The sequence below is a fragment of the Lycorma delicatula genome, chromosome 1 (genome assembly GCF_047948215.1).
Source record: "Lycorma delicatula isolate Av1 chromosome 1, ASM4794821v1, whole genome shotgun sequence".
In the NCBI taxonomy this organism is placed as follows: domain Eukaryota; kingdom Metazoa; phylum Arthropoda; class Insecta; order Hemiptera; family Fulgoridae; genus Lycorma; species Lycorma delicatula.
The window spans coordinates 290,664,119-290,684,365 of record NC_134455.1 but is presented as its reverse complement, the minus strand read 5'-3'; positions in this window follow the sequence as shown (position 1 = coordinate 290,684,365).

The following is a 20,247-nucleotide window of genomic DNA, read 5'->3' as shown; positions in this document are numbered from 1 at the left end:
TCATTTAATACTACCCACTGAGAATTTCCCAGTTATTCCGTCAAATTTTAAACAATGTAAAAGTTTATGGACACTTATCTTGGATCAAACAACCTTATAAAAGAGGCCATGCTATCAATTCTGTGTAACATACTGTAAGTTTTACTTGAATATCTTTCTGCGTAGATAGAAGATAAATCAAAAGAGAATTATCGAACAGATTGGCGTCCAGATCTCTGATTATTAGGGTAATAAACCTTTTCTTTTTTATTTCGGAATGCTATAGAGAATGCAAAAGTTGCCGTTGATATTGACAAGAAAATAACAAAAAAAAATTAAATTTCTTACATATCTTCCGGTCGCGCATTGCCGTCAAGGTTAAAAAAACCGGTAAAAACCATAAATTTTCAATATTTTTTTGTAAGTATGTAAGAATGGTACGACTACAGTCCTATATCACAGAAACGTTTCTCCAAGTACATTAAATTTTTTTAAATATATATAGATTATATTTATATGATATATTTTGTTTACCCATCACCGTCTAAAATGTGTTAAACTGGCGATTTTAGCGAAATTTCAAAGTTTTACATTCTATTACGTTTTATAATAGACTCAACTTGATTACTATCAAGTTGAGTTGCTATAATGATATTCAAGTATCTAAAAGTGCTTAGAAAATAAGCGTTCTAGAATAATTGTAATATTTTAATGCTAACTGGTAGCACAGCTGCAAAAACAGTGAGTAACGCTGCAGTAACCTTGGTCCTGGTATGGACGAGATGCACATGTGCGCACAACTGCTCGCTGTCCGCCATTTTGTGCTTTATTGTCAACTGTCACTCTGCTGTAGGCCTCAGTCAGTACTGGGATGATGTTGTTTCTGTATTAATACGTGATTATTTTCTTGTCAGTTGAGTCTTAAACGCGTGAAGCATGCGGAAATATTATGAAAGAAAACGATCTGAACTCTCAGACGATTAAATACACACGGAGGTTTGTGATTCAGAAATTTCTGACGACAGTGACCAAGAGTTACATTATTGTTAAGATTAGTCGTACCTACATTTTCGCACAAATCAGAATACAAAGCCTTAGTGATGGAAAAAACTAGTAACGTTTCAAACTAAGAAGTAAAAGTGAAAAAGTGTAGGGAACAAACTATGTGAATTTTTAAATTTTTAAAAATTGTAAATAATGTAAATAACACACCCTAATCATTGGATGGTTGGTTGGGTAGAGTGTGGGTAGAACTCGAAGTGCAGCCACCTCCCCATGGTGAGTTCTGGGTCGTTTTGTAAAGCAGAATGAGCGAAGAGCTGCACACAATGTAATTTGTAAAATACCGCAAAATTAATTATTGCAGCTCTATTTCATTAGCTGCGCGACCAAAAAGGATTAAAATAATAGTGTTACTGAAGCAGGATTATGTTCCCAGCGCTTTTATAACTGTGTATACAAATATACCAGTTCTGTATTATTTATTTTAAAATCATATGTAAAGTTCGTACGAAGGAGCGCGACTAGACTAAGGCCAATGCAGCATTAGTCACTTTTTAATGCGGCTACGCGACCAGTTAGTATTAAAAAATGAGGATTATTTTATTATACTTGATTTCTAAGCAGTAGCACTTCTAGGTACAGAAATATAATTGTAGCGTCTCTACTAGATTTGTTATAAAATGTAATAAAATGTAAAACTTTGATAATTCGCTAAAATCGCCAATTCAACAGATTTTAGAAGTCGATGCGCGAACAATAGATAACGATAAATATAATTTATATATATTTAAGTTATATTAAAATACGTGGAGAAACATTTACCCGATATAGAAGTGTAGTTATCATCCTTACATACTTAAAAAAAATATTGGAAATTTATGGGTTTTACCGGTTTTATCGAACTTTAACGGCAATGCGCGACTGGAAAATATGTAAAAAAGTTTTGTTTTGCTTTTTCCTTGTCTATAACAACGGCAACTTTTGCGCTCCGCAACTTTATAGCAATCCGAAATAACAAAAAAAAGTTTTTTTCGAACCAACCTAATGATTATTCTTTGTTGGGGCCGATACCATTTTTGCAGATTTCTCTCGTTCACCACGATTCCATAAACTTCAACTAGCTGTTGATAAATTCCAGCTGTGGAATTTATCAAGCTAGTTTAATTTATCAAGCTTAGAACTTTTAAATAACGTGCCACTAATCTTAACTATCAATCGCTGGTTCATTAATCACATTCACATATTTAATAAATGTTTGCTGGAATAACGTCTGTTGAACTCAAGAGCTTGAAGACAACTAAGCTTGAAGACAAATAAGGAGATTATAACGACCACTTTTCATTCCCAAACGTTAACTAACTGCTAACATTAAAAGATCAAACAATTTCTACATTTATAATTATTCTCGCCCATTTCCCTCAGCCAATTTCTGTTTTTTTAGAACTTCAAACTTTCCGTTTGTTGCCAATATTTCATTTAAATATATTTATTTCCCTAAAAAATGGTTATTTTCATTTTTTTTAAATATGTGCGTTTTGATAAATAGGAATTACGACGACGACGGAAACATATTTGATAAAAAATAAAAAGTAATTAACTATTACATTAATTTCTGTGGAGAAAATAAAACCCTAAAAATTGATCACAACTGCTGTGCGGATTGCTGTTTATTAAACAAGTCCCCGGTGAGTCATTTTTGTTCAAAAGTTTTAAAATTCAATTTTGTAAATCAATGTTTTAAATCTAAATTGTAATTTTAATTAGGCATTTTGAAACATTCTCCTTAAAAAAGACAATAATGAACTACTTACATTCAAAAACTGTTCTATAATATTTCATAGGTAGTAATTAAATGATTATTATATTGCTCATCTCTAATTTGGAAAAGTGGCAAAATGAAATTCTACAGTTATTCATAGCCTCTTTATTAAACTACAGTTTGTAAACTTTCTAAAATAATTAATGAAATTTTACGGTTTTGTGAAGAATACAAGAATAAAAAATGAAATGAACCAAAAGTATTTTTCTAATTATTTGAAAAAAAATAATGAAAACATTAAAATAAATTTAACTAAATTTCAAGTATAATTTCTTGATTAAGTTTAAAAGATTATTTCATTCAAATTATTACCGTCAATGCTTGATAATTTGTACACTTTTTAACATAATTTCCATTAGAGACTGTAATGTTGTTGGTACCGCTGTTTCGGCTGTAATGTTTTACATGAATTTTGACAAATTTTGCAGCCTATAATTATAAGTTTTGCTTTTAGTTAGCCCAAAAGCAAAACGTCAGGTACTATTAAATTCGATGAACTTAGAAGCCACCAAAAATTTGAAATTTTTAGTATTATTCAATAACTAAAAGTTTATGTTAGGACTTCCATAGTGGCGATATTAGAATAAGATGTGACTCTTTTAAACAGTCTTTCCCGACTTCATTCGCAAGATTCAGACTGAAAAAATGCAAAATCATCTATCAATATGAAGTTCCGTAATAATTACTGAAACACTATATTCTTAAAAAGAGATATTAATAAATAAAAAAATAATGGTTCAATGATGATTTTTGCAGAAACAGTTCACCACACAGTAAATATTTCTGGATTAAAATAACATTCGTAAATAATATTTGTAAAGTTTGTTTGGAAATTAAAAACTGATTCTTATAAATTTGAATGTGCTAGTTTCAGGAAATACAATAAAAAATTACATCACGTACCATTTTTTCACTAAATCAATTTTTTTAATATTCTCAAAATTTATAATCAATATATTTTATTTATAAAAAGTTGAATAAAAAATTAGGCCTGTGTTAATTTTTTTGATACTTTATTAATAGGGTGGTTATATGGAATGAATACAAGTAATGATAATAATTTTGGTTTGATACACTAAGATGAGTGTCTAATATGATGATTAATTAGGTGACTTCATGAGTCATTTTTGTCAAGCAAATAGCTAAGACGATGACTCATTAATTCCTACTTGCCGTCAATGTACTTAAATAAAAATAAATCAATTAGAACACTGTGTTGAAAGGTTTTGCTAGTGGTAAAAAGTTTTCTCAACCTTCTATAGTGTTTTAGTTTTCTTTCGTTTTTTTGAAGTTGTTTTATTTGTGCTGTCTTTATGTTTTTATATTTCGAAATGGCTTCAAGGGGTTGGATTAATTCACCTAATAACTTCTATTAGATTTGCAGGGAGTTTGTGGTGAAGAAACAGCAAAGAAATATTACAGACTTTGTTAAAGTATGCTTCGCCTATTTTGGCGTAAAACTTGGTGACCAAGATAAAACGTGGACACCCCCATTCAATTTGTTCTGCTAGTGTGGAAGCGCTACGTAAATGGACAAAAGGTAACAAAAAGTCGTCGGTTTGGAGTACCAATGATCTGGAGAGAACCACAAAATCACAATGACGACTGCTATTTTCGTCCTTATAATGAACAAGTCTTCAATTTAAAAAATAAGAAAGAAGTTGTGTATCCAAATCCTGCAATACGCCCTGTACGTCACGGCCCTGATGTACTTGTACCCTTAGTTCCAGAAAAACTAGAAGATATACTAAACGCGAGTCGCGGGATGATGACGATGATATTGATTTTATTTCTGGTAGTTCCGAACCACAACGTTTTTCACAGCACGAACTGAATGACTTGGTCAGAGATTTAAGTCTTCTTAATATTTTAGCAGAACTTTTAAAATTTAGAGTAAAAGAAAAAACTTACTGGCTCCTGGCAGTTCTTTCTCATGGTACAGAAAGAGAGAAGTTTTTACTCCATACTTTTCTGAAGATGGAAGATTAATTTGTTGTAACAATTTTCCTGGTATGATGGAGTAGTTCCTCCATTATACCAGGAACATTTTGTACGATGTGAATGAATGCAGGCTGTTTATTGACTCGTCCGCAAAAAGTCTCAAAGATGTTATAGCATAAGATTGTTCATAATGGCAACAAATATGTTTAAGTGCCGGTAGGACCTCCGTTCATTTGAAAAAATGGTACGAGAATTTAGAAATAGTTCTCGTCAAACTTAAATATTGTGCTCATGAATTGATAATATATGGTGACGTAAAAGTAATTTCTATGCTTCTTGGGTAGCAGGGAGGATACACCAAATATTCCTGCTTCTTGTGTGAATGGGACAGCTGAGACAAGAAAGAACATCGAACCAGAAAAGAATGGTCAGATTCTTTTCTGAGCAAAAATGTAATATGGAAAATTTTGGTTCATCCACGAAAAGCCCTCCTACCTCTACTTCACATCAAACTGGGACTGAAGAAACAATTTTTAAAGGCTCCATCTAAAGAAAAATAATGTTTTAAATACAGATAAGTTTTTAAAACTGTCAAAAGCCAAAGTGAAAGAAGGCATTAGATATTCGTAAACGTTTTAAAGATGAAGTCTTTTAAAGCAAAACGGAAGACATTGAAAAATAAGCATGGAAAGCATTTAAAGAAGTCGTAATGAAATTTCAGGGGAACAATAAGGACCCAAGTTTTACGCGTATAGTGGAAAACGTGAATATTAAATTCCAAGACTTGGGTTGTTTGATTAGCTTGACGGTGCATTTTCTGCATGCTTTTATTGATTAGTTCACCGAAAATCTTGGTGTTGTAAGTGAAGAGCAGAGTGAAAGATTTCACCAAGGAAATGGAATGCAGATATCAGGGAAGGTGGAATGTGAACATGATTGAAGTTAGTGCATCCAAGAGACGATCCGCAAGCTGACTACAATAGAAAAAAAGGGTTGAAAAGAAATGAAAAAGACAGTACAAATCTTCGTAGAGGTAAGAAAGTGTAAAAAAATCTTTTCTTTACGTCCTATTACTTTTTTATAAATAAAGGGTTTCCACGAGGAATACATATAAAATATGCCTTTTTTCATTTTATTGTTTTAGTATTGTGGAAACTTCTTAAATGATGGAATAAAACGGTGGCCATGTTTGAAATTAGCGCACAAATAACAAAAAAATCAGTTACCAGATTATAAACAATTATCACATTCCTTAATTTTGTTGACGTGTGATAATTTGCCGATTGCGGTACTCCAGAAAAGCAAATTGCATTTGCTGAAGAATTTATAAAGTGGAAGTAGGCTTAGTCTCTCATTCATAAATACTGTACAAAATGAAGTATCACAATTATTTGTGATGAGTAATGCACGACTGTACTCCAGATGCGATTGGTTAGTTATTCGTATTTTAACTAATTTAATCTTGCAAGGATACATTTTTTAATTTTTTCTGGGCAATGATGACCAACTCATTTCAGTTGGTCAAGTTGAACTTTTTTGGTACTTCGCTACACTTGCCAGTAAAGACCCATTATTGCTTGAAAATCTTCGTCTACCTGTTCTTCTAGCATCTATCAATGTTTCAGTACCTTTAAATATTTGCGTCATTACGCGGATGGTTGGATCTGTGGGAGAATTCTTAATATTTTAAAACTATTATCTCAATTTTGTATTTGGAAATAACTTAACTGATCAGCGGCGATTATTCATTCATTTGTAAGAAGGAACTTCTGGCTCACCTATTAGATTAAATTAAACAAATTATACTTATTTAAACGGTTTTTATACATTGATAACAACTTTTCACAAATTGGAAGTTTTAATTTTTTTTAATTTTATATTAAAAAGAAATAAAGTTTTTTAAAAATCAAAAAAATTGGTCAGTTGGTGTTCCATTTTAAAAACGTAACACTTCGGCAAAATATTACTGCACGAGTTACTTATGCATATTACTCATATTACTAAATTTTTATATCCAGTAAAATATTGCCAATTAGCTTTTTAATTAATAAAAAAATAAATTTGATAACATTTAATGTGGTAAACAATTTATACGTCCCACATAACACTGATTATATTTCTATTTTGCAAACTAATATTGGGAACAATATGTTACTTATCAGCAATTACTATTAATGAATATAAATATATAATTTATTGGTTATTTTCTTACACATTTCTGTAATTTATTGTAATTTAACAAAAATAAAGTTTGTTTAGCAAATCAGCTTTTGCTATGGTTTCCTTACACCAAGGAATTATGAATACTAATGACTGAATACCAACGAATAAAGATATTCAAAATATTTGAATAAATAAATAATTCAGTTTAATTTAGCGATAAAAATTATTTTTTAAGAAAAAATAATCTGTTCTCAAATGTATTAAATGTAATTAAGTTTTATAAATATAGTATGATATAAATTAAAAATAATGATTCAAATTTTATAAAGTTCATTTCAGTTCTTATAACCACTCCATTGTAATAATTCAATTAAAATTCCCTTGTCTTTAGTATGAAGACCATTTGAAAGAGCATTTTTACTTAATCGTTCTAAATTAACAATTTCTGAAATAGATAAACTAGAAAAAAAAATGTTAATAAAATTTAGATTCCCGTTTCTGTTTTAAAAAATTAACTATTCTACATTTTGTATAATACATGTACTCTAAACTCCCCGACAATATACTGACTGGCTGTGTGTGCACATATTAATTAATTTTTAATAAAATTCACTTTACGGATGGCAGAAGATTACAGGTAGGTATGCGCTTTATTTTTAATTTTTACTCTAATAAAAATATAATTCAATTTCCCTTAAGATGCAAGTAATTATTTTTATTTTTTAAAAGTATTAAATTTTTGTTTATTTTTAATCAGCAAGTTTACAGTGATAGTTCATTTTCATAAAATAACAATATATTTTAAAATTCAAATAAAAACTTCACTGAAATTGACTGTAATAAATTATAACTAGGTAGAATATATACAAAAAGCATTATTTTCAATTCATTTTTTCTATTATTTCAGTATTTCGTGTGTTGCCCTATTATTCATTACCAGCTATTAATAGAAACCTTTATTTATTATAGAAACATTCTTTTACTTTGATATATATTCCTATTTAAGTCACGATAATACCTCACACGACAATATATTTATTGCTAATTTTGAAATCTAAACTAAGAATCAAATAGAATCTTATAAAAAATTTATTCTTCGTTTTGCAATATGATATAAACGATAATTTCAGCATTTATTGAACAGATATGGATTCGTATAAAATCAAAATACCCATTATTAATTCTAATTTATGATAAAGTATCAACGGGTAAGCTCAGGATTACATATTACCAGCAAATTTATTACTACATATTTTGAGGATTACCATAATACATTATCACAAAATTGATTAAGTACGGAATAAAAGAATTTAAATGCAATTATATTAGTTCATTGAAAATGCTAATATCAAAGAGGATATATAAATAGCTTAAAAGAAAAGAGGATAAATAGAAAATCGTTTTAATATAGTTACTAGCGTTCGAGTAGTAGTCCTAAAAAATGAAGAATTACAACCAGAGAAACAAATAAAGCAATCTTCTAAGATCTTTTAAAGTTTAAGAACAAAAAAAATATATGACTAGTTACAAATACTATTTTTTTATCAATAACTATACAAATACAATTACTTAATACGATAACAGTACAGTTACTGTACAGGATCATAGATGACTGATTTATAAGAATCTTTAAAGTAAATAATTTGTTAATGAAAATATTTAGATACGCGATAAATATAAATAAAATGACTTGCAATATGGTTGAACTATGTAAGAATTCTTTGTAGTTTATCGTGAGTTTACATTACTCTCCTATAATAAGTGCGAGTCTCTTCATAATTATGTTATAGATGTAATAAATATATCATGATTCACTTCGGTTTAAGACGTTTATATACGGAAAATTTTCTAAACATATTAAAAATTCGTTGAATTGCACAATAACAAAATTTTCGATTGTGAAAGGTATTGTAGACGTGTTTAATGATCTAGAGAACTGCAGGCATTGTGCAGGATGATATATTACATAATTTAGTGTATTTTTAATGTCTGTTAGAGATTTTATTTTAATGATAATTAAGATGGAGTAATGATAGAAACCAGAAATCAGGCCGTAGCCATGTTGGCTAGTTTGCCTTAGCCAAACTGGTCTGATCACTGTAAGCAACTTTGTGAATAGCACGACTCTTCGATGCTGGGTAAAATATTACTATCTTCGTGTTAAATCGAATAATTTTCAAATATTAGGTCTAAACTCTGTGTAAAGTTACTTGGGTAAAGTAATATGAATCTTAAATAACGCACTTGATTTTCTGGATTTCTAATTTTTTTGCGTTTCTGATAGGTGTATGTTGATAATAATTATATGTGGACAATCTGGTAGCAGAATAACTGATCTGTGAAATTTAATTAGCATTAATTTTCATTTCTTAAGCTGCAAGCCAATGAAGTGAATAGATTCTAAATGATTTTGTAATTTTTTAAGCATGTATAACCTTCTCTGAGTCAGACGCAGTCACTGTATTGCCTAAAAACGTGCGTGTTATTTTGCTCAGAGAAGTTGGAAAGTTTGGGGTAATACATTCTGTAGAAAATAGGACTTAAAATAGATCATTGTATAATCTAAGATAGAGTAGCAATTCCTAGTTAAATATGAAATTATAGTTAATTGTAAATTTTTAATTAGCTTCGTTTAAATGAAACATAATTTTAATAAAGTATAATATAAATTGAAACTTTATGAGATTCCGAAATAAAATTTGTCTTTCTCAATTAGATAAATAAATTTTATCATTGGAAAGGATATAGCGAACGTTTTGCAATCATTTAGTTTTAATTTATAATATTTTAAGTTTAATAAATTTTAGACCGATAGATTTCCAGTTTTCGACTATTTTTAATATTTACTACTAGAGGTTTACAACAATTTGCCTCAGACAATATTTTCCTCAACTTTGAAAACTGATAAGCATTATCTGGTACCTATTAATGCATCCAGAGTGTTGCTGTGTTTGATTCAGCTTTGGAGTTTAGTCCTAAATAGGACTAAACCTGCTTCCACTAGGGACAAACAGTCCTAGAGCAAGCAGGTGGTTGGTCCTAGTCCTGCTTGCTCTTTTTATAGCAAGGGTCATAATTTGTGTTGCATTACGATATACACGTATGTAATCAATCCAGTAGCGGCTAAGAGGTGGAAGGATTGTCTAGATGGTTAGGTAAATTTACCTGAACTACTAGGAATATTTTTGGCAACGGTGTCTTTAAACTTTACCGAAGTTAGGAGGAGGCTCAAGCTGAGAAGAGTAGAAGCGGTCAACGCAAAGTGGATGGATAATGCTTCCACCGCGTCAAACGAAGAAAAAGGTTGGTGACAGAGATTGTAGTTCTGTAAGTTAGTAAATTAATTTCAAAAAAATTTCGATCAGTTATTAGGATTTTTACAAAATCCTCAAAGCCCTTTTGCAGGAATACGTAAAAAGTAGCACCTAAACTCATGAAGTATAATGCAGTCTATGTCGTTGCTTAAGAGAAATGAAGTGAAAGAAGTTATGATTACAGAGACTGGCTTGGTCCCTGTCAGGACGGAACAGAAGCGCTACGCTGAAGTATTAAAGATAATGAAAAAAGTCAGTTTGTCCTGTAAAAGAGCTGAGGTCGTTTTTTGTAACAGAAAAGAGGGCTATATAAATAATGTTAAGAAAATTAGGGAGGTTTTTTAGGTTGCACTTTGAGGAAACAGATCGAAACTGAGGATACGAAATATCGAAGAGGAGACTAACAGGGTTTAATTGTTATTGCAGGTAATAAACAGTGCGAGCAATTTCAGAATCTATAGCTATTCAAAAGATAGATAATAAAATTGACTAAAAATACAAATGAAGGCGCTGAGTTATAATTTATGATGCAGATTTCCGTCACTCAGAAGAGGAAGTGCTAAGTCCGATTATGAGACAGTCAAATATGATATTGACGCACAGAATTGTTTAAATGTTACAGGTTTGGTCACGGAGGCAAATTCTGCGAGAAAGTTTCACTCTTTGCGCATTGTGGCGAAGAAAGTGACAAACTGAGGACTTCCCCAAAAAGGCTAAGGTTCCTACTTGTATCAACTGTATAAGGGTTTGCACTCTGTAGATACAAAGGACTGTGATTTCTATTTACACATTATCGAAATTTTTTTAATTTCGCTGGATGGTTAGGTTTAGTAAATTTAATGTCCAGGATGCGTACATTGTCCGAGTTGAATTAGTTAAATTGTTGAGAGGAGCTTCGAAGTTGTTCTTTTACACATCCGTATGTGATTAAGAGTGAACTACCAAGTTTAAGTAGTTGGATAAAGTTTTATACTGCATATATGTCTGCAATTCTGTGTAAGAAATCATTGGATTGTATCATCTTACGGCAGGTATCCGATAGATATCATGTCGTTGTCAAGCTTATTGTAGATGGTCTTGATCACTTTGTCTTTAGTTCGTATTTTCAGTACAGGGATCGCACTGAGGAACATTTAGAAAAGTGGGATAGAGTTTTCGATCTTGTTAGCATTGGTCCGATTGTATTAGTTGCTGATACGAATGCCAAATAGTTTCATTGGCACAGTGGGGTCAAAGATGATGTTGGTGAATTAGTAGAAGGTTTCATTGCGCAACATGAGAGAGTTATTGCTTTGTTGACTCGAGGGCTGTCTAAGTTGAAGAAAACCATGAACTGGCTCAGGTGAGCTATTCAACAAGAGGGTGAGCCTGTCCGTCAAGCGGCATTAATTGCGGGTTATCGTACACAAAAGTCCGAGGATTTTTATAAAATTGGCTTCTAAAACAAATTCCTGGCGCTCCTTTGTTAGGAAGTAACAGGGTTAAAGACCCATGGCGTGTTGTATATAGAGTCCTAGTGGATAAAAGAAACTATCTCTTTCACACACTAAATTTCTCTCTCAATCTATTTATCTTTTTTTCTCGTTGCTAAATATTTACTTTTTTACTAACATTAAAACAGTTTCATAAGGTGTAGATTCCCCCTACTATGATTATTTTTTTTATAAATCTGAAACACTTTGTAAGAAAATTACAAGCTGTTCTATTGTCAGTTTATGATTAACCGTTTATCATATCTTATGCAACAAATCGTGACTAGACGAAGTCACCATATACGGTGAAGATATATACAACAGTAATATTTATTTAACAATCAGTAAAACGTCATGCACTTGTAAATTATCTAAAATAAAATCTTTATCTAAAATAAAATTAATCTTTTCATGTAATTCGGTAAACCAATTTTTACGTACCATGTATGTGGATATACGTAGATGTAGGCGATGGAAGAAGAAATTAAAAAAAAATATCATGTCCGTGAAGGTTACTGTAATTTTACTGCTGAAGAATAAATGAAATTTTGGAAAAGATTAGCTGATACGAATGGGAACAATTAAACCAAAAGTGTTTTAGATTAATTATTTTAGATTTAATTGGATGAGAAAATGCATTCATATTGATGAAAATATAATTGTGCACCTAAAAAACAAACGTGAAAAGAAAGAATACTTCGCAGTTTGGGTGATTAGAGTGAAAGATAATAATGTAAAATAAAATATTATATAAGAATTGACAAAATTAGTAAATATCTGAGGTAACTATTTGCTCAATATGGATAATATTAAAGTGTCTATAACATCAAATCTTTAGAGAAAAACAGTAATAAATTTAATTTTTTTACTCATATTAATTCTTTACTAACTCTTTACAAAATGCAAGTAAACATTACGTAAAAATAAAATTTATATAACTGCTTAAAGTCAACATTCGTGGAGCTGAATGTGTCAGTTAAGCGGAAAAAATAAGAATCGTTGTTGCTTATTTTGGAAATAGACTTTAGGCGATTCTGTGGTATTTTCAGTCAGGAAAGAATAAGAAATGTACGAATAAATTAGGATATTTTTGCATAAATTAGGACAAGAATGTATGTAAAGTAAAAACAGAAAAAAATGAATTTAAGTGAAATGCACCGACTTGTTTGGGTTTGGCATATTTTGAGGATGAGTGACGACAGGTGGCTAGATAAAATACTTTCACCTTATTTCACACTAACAGTTAGCAAGAATGAAAAGATGATATGAAAAACAGAATTTGAAAGAGTACTATGTAGAATAGGCACTGATTTGATAGGAAGGATGCTGACTGGATAATAGACTATAATATTAAAAAAATAATATGTACATAATTTTTAAAAGCTTTTATTTAACTCGCTTTAGGAATAATCAAATTTTGCAACTGCTATTTCTTTTGATCTATCGTATGAACATCAATGAAATTTGGTACATGTATGTACGAAACATGATGTGTAAAATGATCATCACATCATTTTTATTTAACTAAATATTTTCATTACTTTTAATTTTAAAATTTAATAATTATTACATTTACTTATTTTTTATTTATTGGTTATTTATTAGATATTTATATAATTTATTTTTTACTTTTCAATGCATTCTTATATTTGTTAATATATTATATTTTTTGCTTAAAATTCTCAATTTGATTTAATTCTTATTTTTTACTTTTTAGAGGGTTTTTCTAATTTGTTTCCTTTTTTTATTAATGTTAATATTAATATTACTCAAATAAAAGCTTTTTTTAAAAAATAATTTTTTGTATGTAATCAAATATATTTTTGTAATTTTTTTGTTTTTTATATTTTTTTTTAAGTGTTAATTTGTAACAAAAGGAAGAATTTTCTGGGCGTACCAATAGATTTAACGCATATACTAAAAAAAATTATTCTAAATTTGAGTTCTTTTCTATCTTAACATACAATAACTAACTGGAAATCTTAAAATACTTCAAAGTTACAGGTATACAGAATTTTTTTAAACAAAATTACCGATACCCATTTTATCAAAAAACACAAAAAATAAAAGAAGATAAAATACAATGGAAGAGATGAGATGCTTAAAGTGGTTGTTTTATAAAAAAACTCAATTTACTTTAACAGCGGAGTAATTGATAGTGACCAAAAAAGTAACATATCTGTATTTATTTAATGTTCAACTAATATCAATACGTAGAGTTCATCGATAATAATTTAGTTTTACTGCGCTATATCATGCACGTAATTCCACCTTATCGCCGTTCTGTTTTATGTTTTATATTTACATTATTTAAAACAAATAAAATGACTGAGCTTGTAATATTAACCTAACACGAATTAACTTTTTTATTGTTAGTTTAATATGGTAGTTTACCAGTAACGCAGTATATGAAAAACAACGTAAGTCCTGTATTACGCTGATGGGGAGTTGCGGCCAGGAAAAATTCCACTTAAGTTAAATCCGTATAAATTACAATGTTACTTAAGTATAAATTTGGTGCTTAAGTTTTATTACCATTTATATTTATTTATCTTACGTTAAAATTACATAAAAAATATACCAAGTAATTTTTTACGTTTGCTTTTGATTTTCAGATAAAAAAAATTTTTCTCAAATATTAAATGATTTTAAGTTGGTTTTCGACTTTTTAGTTTCTTGATTTTTTTTACCTTGACTGAGTGAATATTACCACTTGTGTATATCTAGTCTTTAATATGCTGCTGTAAATGTTGTTCATTCTCAATATAGTATTATTGTAGAAAATTTTTATATTCGGTAAATGGAAATAACTCTAACCATACCAAAATACTTGGCGTATTTTAACTCCAATTTCTCACTCTAATTCACCGTGTTTAAACGAAATTTCTTACGTCATCCATTCTAATTTATTATCATCTTAAAAAACAAAAATTCCCGTATATAGTCAATTTTACCTCCGTAACAAAGATATATTTAGCTAGGTGATGACCAAACCTTTGTAGCCGTAGCTTAACTACAATCTTGAATTCATTCTTTGTAATCCACATGTCTATATAAGGTACATTGTTAGATCAATAATTCGTAATTTTTTAACTATTCCTCATTTTTAACTTTCTTTAAAAATTCAATTAAATAGAAATTATAATCCTTTCATAGTAATTATCATTATAATAAACTCTATATAAAACCTGCGTAACATTTTAAAAGTAGAAATGGACACAAATATTATATTGAGAGTGGACTGAATTGTTTGTTAAATATTATTTTTTTTTAAGAGACACTTTCTATCGGCACTATATTGACTATATTCCATTATTAAAATTATTCCATTATTCTATTTCCATATATTAAAAACATTTTACGGGTCAGTTCCCAAGTTAATTAAAAAATAACAAAAAGTAAATTACTTAAATTTAGGAGAGCTTGTAGCGACAGCCAAAAGACGGTATTGTTTGCTACGCATTTCTGCAAAGTCATCCAGCCACATTAAATGAGAAGAGCCGATGAAGAAGAAAATTTTGATTTCTTAGATAGTCCGAATCCACCCTGCCTCCCGATGAAACCCAGTTCAACTCTATAGGTGTTGAAGGAATTAAAAAGAATGAAGATTCACAAAAGGCTCCGAGATTTGACTTAATCAGTAGTAGAATGTTATTTATCTTGCCACCTTTGGCATTACTTTGCATAACTCAACTTTTTAAGTCAACGTGCGACAACATGCTACATATCAGAGTGAAAAGTATCACACATAACTGCGCTCTTGAAGCCGGGTAACCCGTAAACGACGTATCTTCATACAGACATAAGCTTACTTCCAAATTTTTCTAAGGTTTTTGGGAAGCTCTTCCTTCGGAGACTGGCCAATTTTAATAAACAATAACCTTACCTCAGATCATCAGTTTTGCGTTAGGCAATTCATCCATTGAGCAAACTCATAGAATTGTTAGTGTTATCTACGAATGTCAAAAATGGAGAAAAATTATTCATCTGCTGCAAGCTTTTGACGAAGGTTTGGATACCTGGTCTTCTTTACAAGCCTAACCCAACCATTTTATTTAATGCTACATAGATTCATAGATAAATGTACATTTTTCACAAGTTAGATGTAATTAGGAGTTATCTAACTACATTGACACTTAGTCAGTGGTTCTACAACTTTTCGTTTTTGGTCCTATTCTATATTTGATCTTCACTGTAGATCTTTTCAATCAGGATTTATGTCAGAGATTCATCCTTTGTGGATTACACAACAATCTTGACGGTTAGTGACGACGCGGCTCTAGCCTAGGGTAAACTGCAATCTGCATAGGATCTTATCAACAGATGGCTGTGTAAATGTAAGATCCTGCTAAGCCAAATCATGTGACGTTTACGATGAGGAGAGGTGATTGCCCTCGAGTCTACCTGGATAATACTTATATCCCTGATATGAACACTGTACGCTACCTGAATTATCATCTAGATCGCCATATGACCTGGAGGGATTATATAAAAGAAAAGAGAACGTAATTAAAAGTTAGGTTTAATGTGGTGATTGCGACTAAGTATCCCACATATTAACGAGTAAATGTAGAAGGTAAGTAAGGACTACATATCTAAATACAAATTTGAACTATTTGGCCTTGAGTTTTTTTGACAATACTGGGGACATTAGACGACTAAAAAGACTCCATGTATTAGACCTGGGTTGTACGTGACGACAACATATCAAATTCAGTGACTGGGATGATGAATATTGTGTAAATTATTCTCTATAGACCGGTCTTTATTATAATTATTGTCTCAGATCTTTATTTTACAGTTTGTTATATTACATTTTTTAACTATAGATCAGTTTGTTTATAGATCAGTTTAAATATAGATCAGTTTCAGTAGTTAAGTTTGGATCTCACTTATTACTGTTATTTTTTACCATACTTACCGTCTCGCTTGCTATTCTTGTCGAAATTTCTTGTTACTTTTTTAATGATTATTTTTATTTTTTCTGTTATCTATCACTGTTGGAACACTCTTATGTGTTGTTCTTGATAAATACCGTATATTATTAACGATTATATTCGATCAGGCATAGAATAGTCTTCATTCATGTTGTAATTTCTGTAATCAGATGGCAGAAGTTGATATGTCATATTTTTTTCTAAATGGAGTTAAATGTATTTCCATGTTCCCCTTACATACAACTATAAAGTGGCAAATTCTTATATGTCTACCGACAGCGGTTAATGAGATATAAGCTGATGTCATTTTTCAAGTTCTTTTTTGAAAAGCTGCATAATTTTATAAGTCTTCAATATATTTTTGTACTCCTTTGTACAAAACAAAGGAGTTATTGTTTGTTTTCCTTGTACTCCTGACAACATAAAGGTGATCAAAGATGTGCAGTTTTGATATATGAAAGAATTACCATAACTGTTACTTCAAAAGTGGCAAGCAAATTATAAATTGATATTCTTATTGTAATAAAATAAACAAAATCTTCTATGAAAGAAATTTTTATTATAAATATTTTATTAATATTATAACACTAAAGGCTTTGCCGGCCCCGGTGGTGCGAGTGGTAGCGTCTCGGTCTTTCATCCGGAGGTCCCGAGTTCCAATCCCGGTCAGGCATGGCATTTTCACACACGCTACAAATCATTCGTCTCATCCTCTGAAGAAATACGTAACGGTGGTCCCGGAGGTTAAAAAAAAAGTTGTTTATAATTGAAAACTGTTAACAGCTGATTATTGAAAACTAAATAAAACCGTAAAATGTTACAATCATCAGTGTTGATGTTATACGTTGTACAAACAATTTGCCACTGAATTAAGAAAGGCGTTTATAGAAAATTATTTACCAAAATATCGTCACATGTAAAAACATGTTTAATATAAATTATTCTAACTACAGTATTGTTTGCACCTGTAGAAAAATAAATTTATTTAAATAAAAAATGTTTAAAAGAAATGATAATCGGCTTATATTTACATATTATTATTATTAAAATATTACAACATAGGCACTTTTAAATATAAACTTACATTAATCGGGCTGTATTTTAATATTACAATAATACATACGTAAGATGAATCTCCAGTCCATGATACTTTATCAGCAGGCTCTGTGCTAAAAAGATAAAAAACGTAAAGAATAGAATAGGAAGAAATAAATTGGGTTGTCCTATACGAATAGAAGAGGTAAGATATTTGCAGCTAAAACATTTAGTTCAATTGACTGTTGCTGCAGAATGAAATATTTTGAGCTTCAATCAAGATGATCAAGAAACAATATTTAATGAGTACATAAATGAACCAAAAGAGGTAAAAGATGAAATTCTGTGCAGTAGAGTGTTTTTTGGTGATATAATGACACAAATAATATTAAAAAAATGAAGTTGAAAACTCCCGTAATAGAATGATTACAGTTTAGTACAATGTGACTTTTGGAATTTCAAAAATAAAGGTCTGCAAGGAAATGTTTATGCGTGTACATGGTGTATCTGCAGGGAAGATAAATTTTCTCGTGCATAACTTACGGGCTTCTTCAAGTGGGTTTCATCTGCCAGATAGTTGAGGTCGTCATTGTCCTAAAACTAAACAAGTTGTACGAACTAATGCTAAACGTTTCATGGATTGTTATCCTGAACACTGTAGCCAATATTCTCAAAGAGATTCTCAAAATGTAGTATTTCTTCCAAGACATTTAAACATAAAAATTGTGCACCATGAGTATGTAAAATTCACAAAACAACAAGGCAAAAGCCGATGGGCTAGTTACGATGTGTTCAGGAATTTAATAAATTCTACAGGATTCAAGTTTAAGAAGCCACGTATATATATATATATTGACACGTACAAAGTTTGTGACCGATTAAAAAATGCTAAAAACACCGTTCTAGCAAAGTAGAGAGTGAAAATATTTCAAACTTTATGACAATAATCTTCATGAAGCAGAAACTGAATACAAAATTATTGGTTAACAATCCGACTTGTCTTAATATAATTGTAATATAAATTCCTAATTTTTCTTAATATTACTGAACATTTTTTTACTCTCTAAATAAACTTATACATGAATTAATGAATCTTAATTTAAAATAAAAGTTAAATAATTAAGTAAAAACATCAGGAAATTTATATATTTTTATTTATAATTATTGTTTAAATATATATTAATCAAAGAAGGGAATTTAATCTAAAAAAGGGAGTCAGAAGAATGAAAATAAAAACAGAAAATACGGAAAAATACCTTTAATGAAATTAATTTAAAAAATATTTTGTTTTAAACTTTTTTTAGAGGAAGTAGTAGTATAAATTTTAGTTTAGAAAATCATATTTCGCTCTCCAAATTGGAAAGTGAAAAGATTAGCTGTTCACCTAATTTACTTCTGTTTTACAACAAATTACTCTCAAATAAAATAAATTTTTGTGAAAAATACCATGATTATCGTATAGTAGTCTAGATTCCATTTTACACAACTTAATAATACAGAAGTTACTAACATTGTTTAAAGATAAGACTTCATTACGATTATTGTTTATCTATTTAAAACCTTAAAATAGTAAATCGTCTGGTAAATTAGAGAATATTTTGAATAGAATTACTCTTAAAGAGAATTACAGGGAGAAAAAATTCAATATAAAAATTGTGACCTCTGCAACAAGATACAAGAAGTAAAGGACAATTATAAAGGCTACTCTGTTTATCAAGACCCGCAAGGTTGTTGATAAGGCCAACGAATACCAAATTTTATTTATTGGATCACCATATAGACGAATAAAGGCTAGTAAATACGGATTACAGGTGTTTTACGAATGAAAATATTAACTCCAAATCTCAAATAAGACTGCTATCAAAATACAAGAAATGTAAACATCAATAGAGGTATACTCATTTTAATACCATTTTCAATAAATGTTCCTTTTTCCATCTCTAAAAGGAGTTCAGTGCGATCCAAACAATTTAACCAACGATAGTTCATTTATGATATTTATTTATGTACTCAAATTAATTCAATCAGTCAATTAATTTATATATTTATATATTTCACAATTTTTCTGTCTGATATTAAAAATCTTCTCATATCGTTAATATAAGTTATAATTCAATTAACAAAATTATTATCTAACCGTCATTCCTTTAAATAGTCCTGATGACTCTTAAGTCACTAATACTCCTATGAAATATCAGTGATATTAAACAACGCAACTAAACTTAAGACGTAAACACCGCTTGTTTAGTGAAATTCATCTTATTTCGAGTATACAGTTTTATATTCTTAACTTCACTGTCGTTCTGGCTATCTAATTGGCACCACTACGTTAGGTTAACAGTAACAATAAGGAATTCCTTGCTACTGCCTGATTTGCGTAGATATTGATAAGCATTTGGTATTTCCTTTTATTCCTCTAATATTTCTTTAAGCTCGCTACGGTGTGTCGAGGTTTTCTATTTCAGATCCCAGACTTACGTTGATCTTTCAATTTCTTGGCTCAAGGTTCAATGCCGGAGATCATTTTAATGTTAAGCATCCACAAAGCTCCCGTCTGACTGAACCTAAAAGTGGATACATATTCA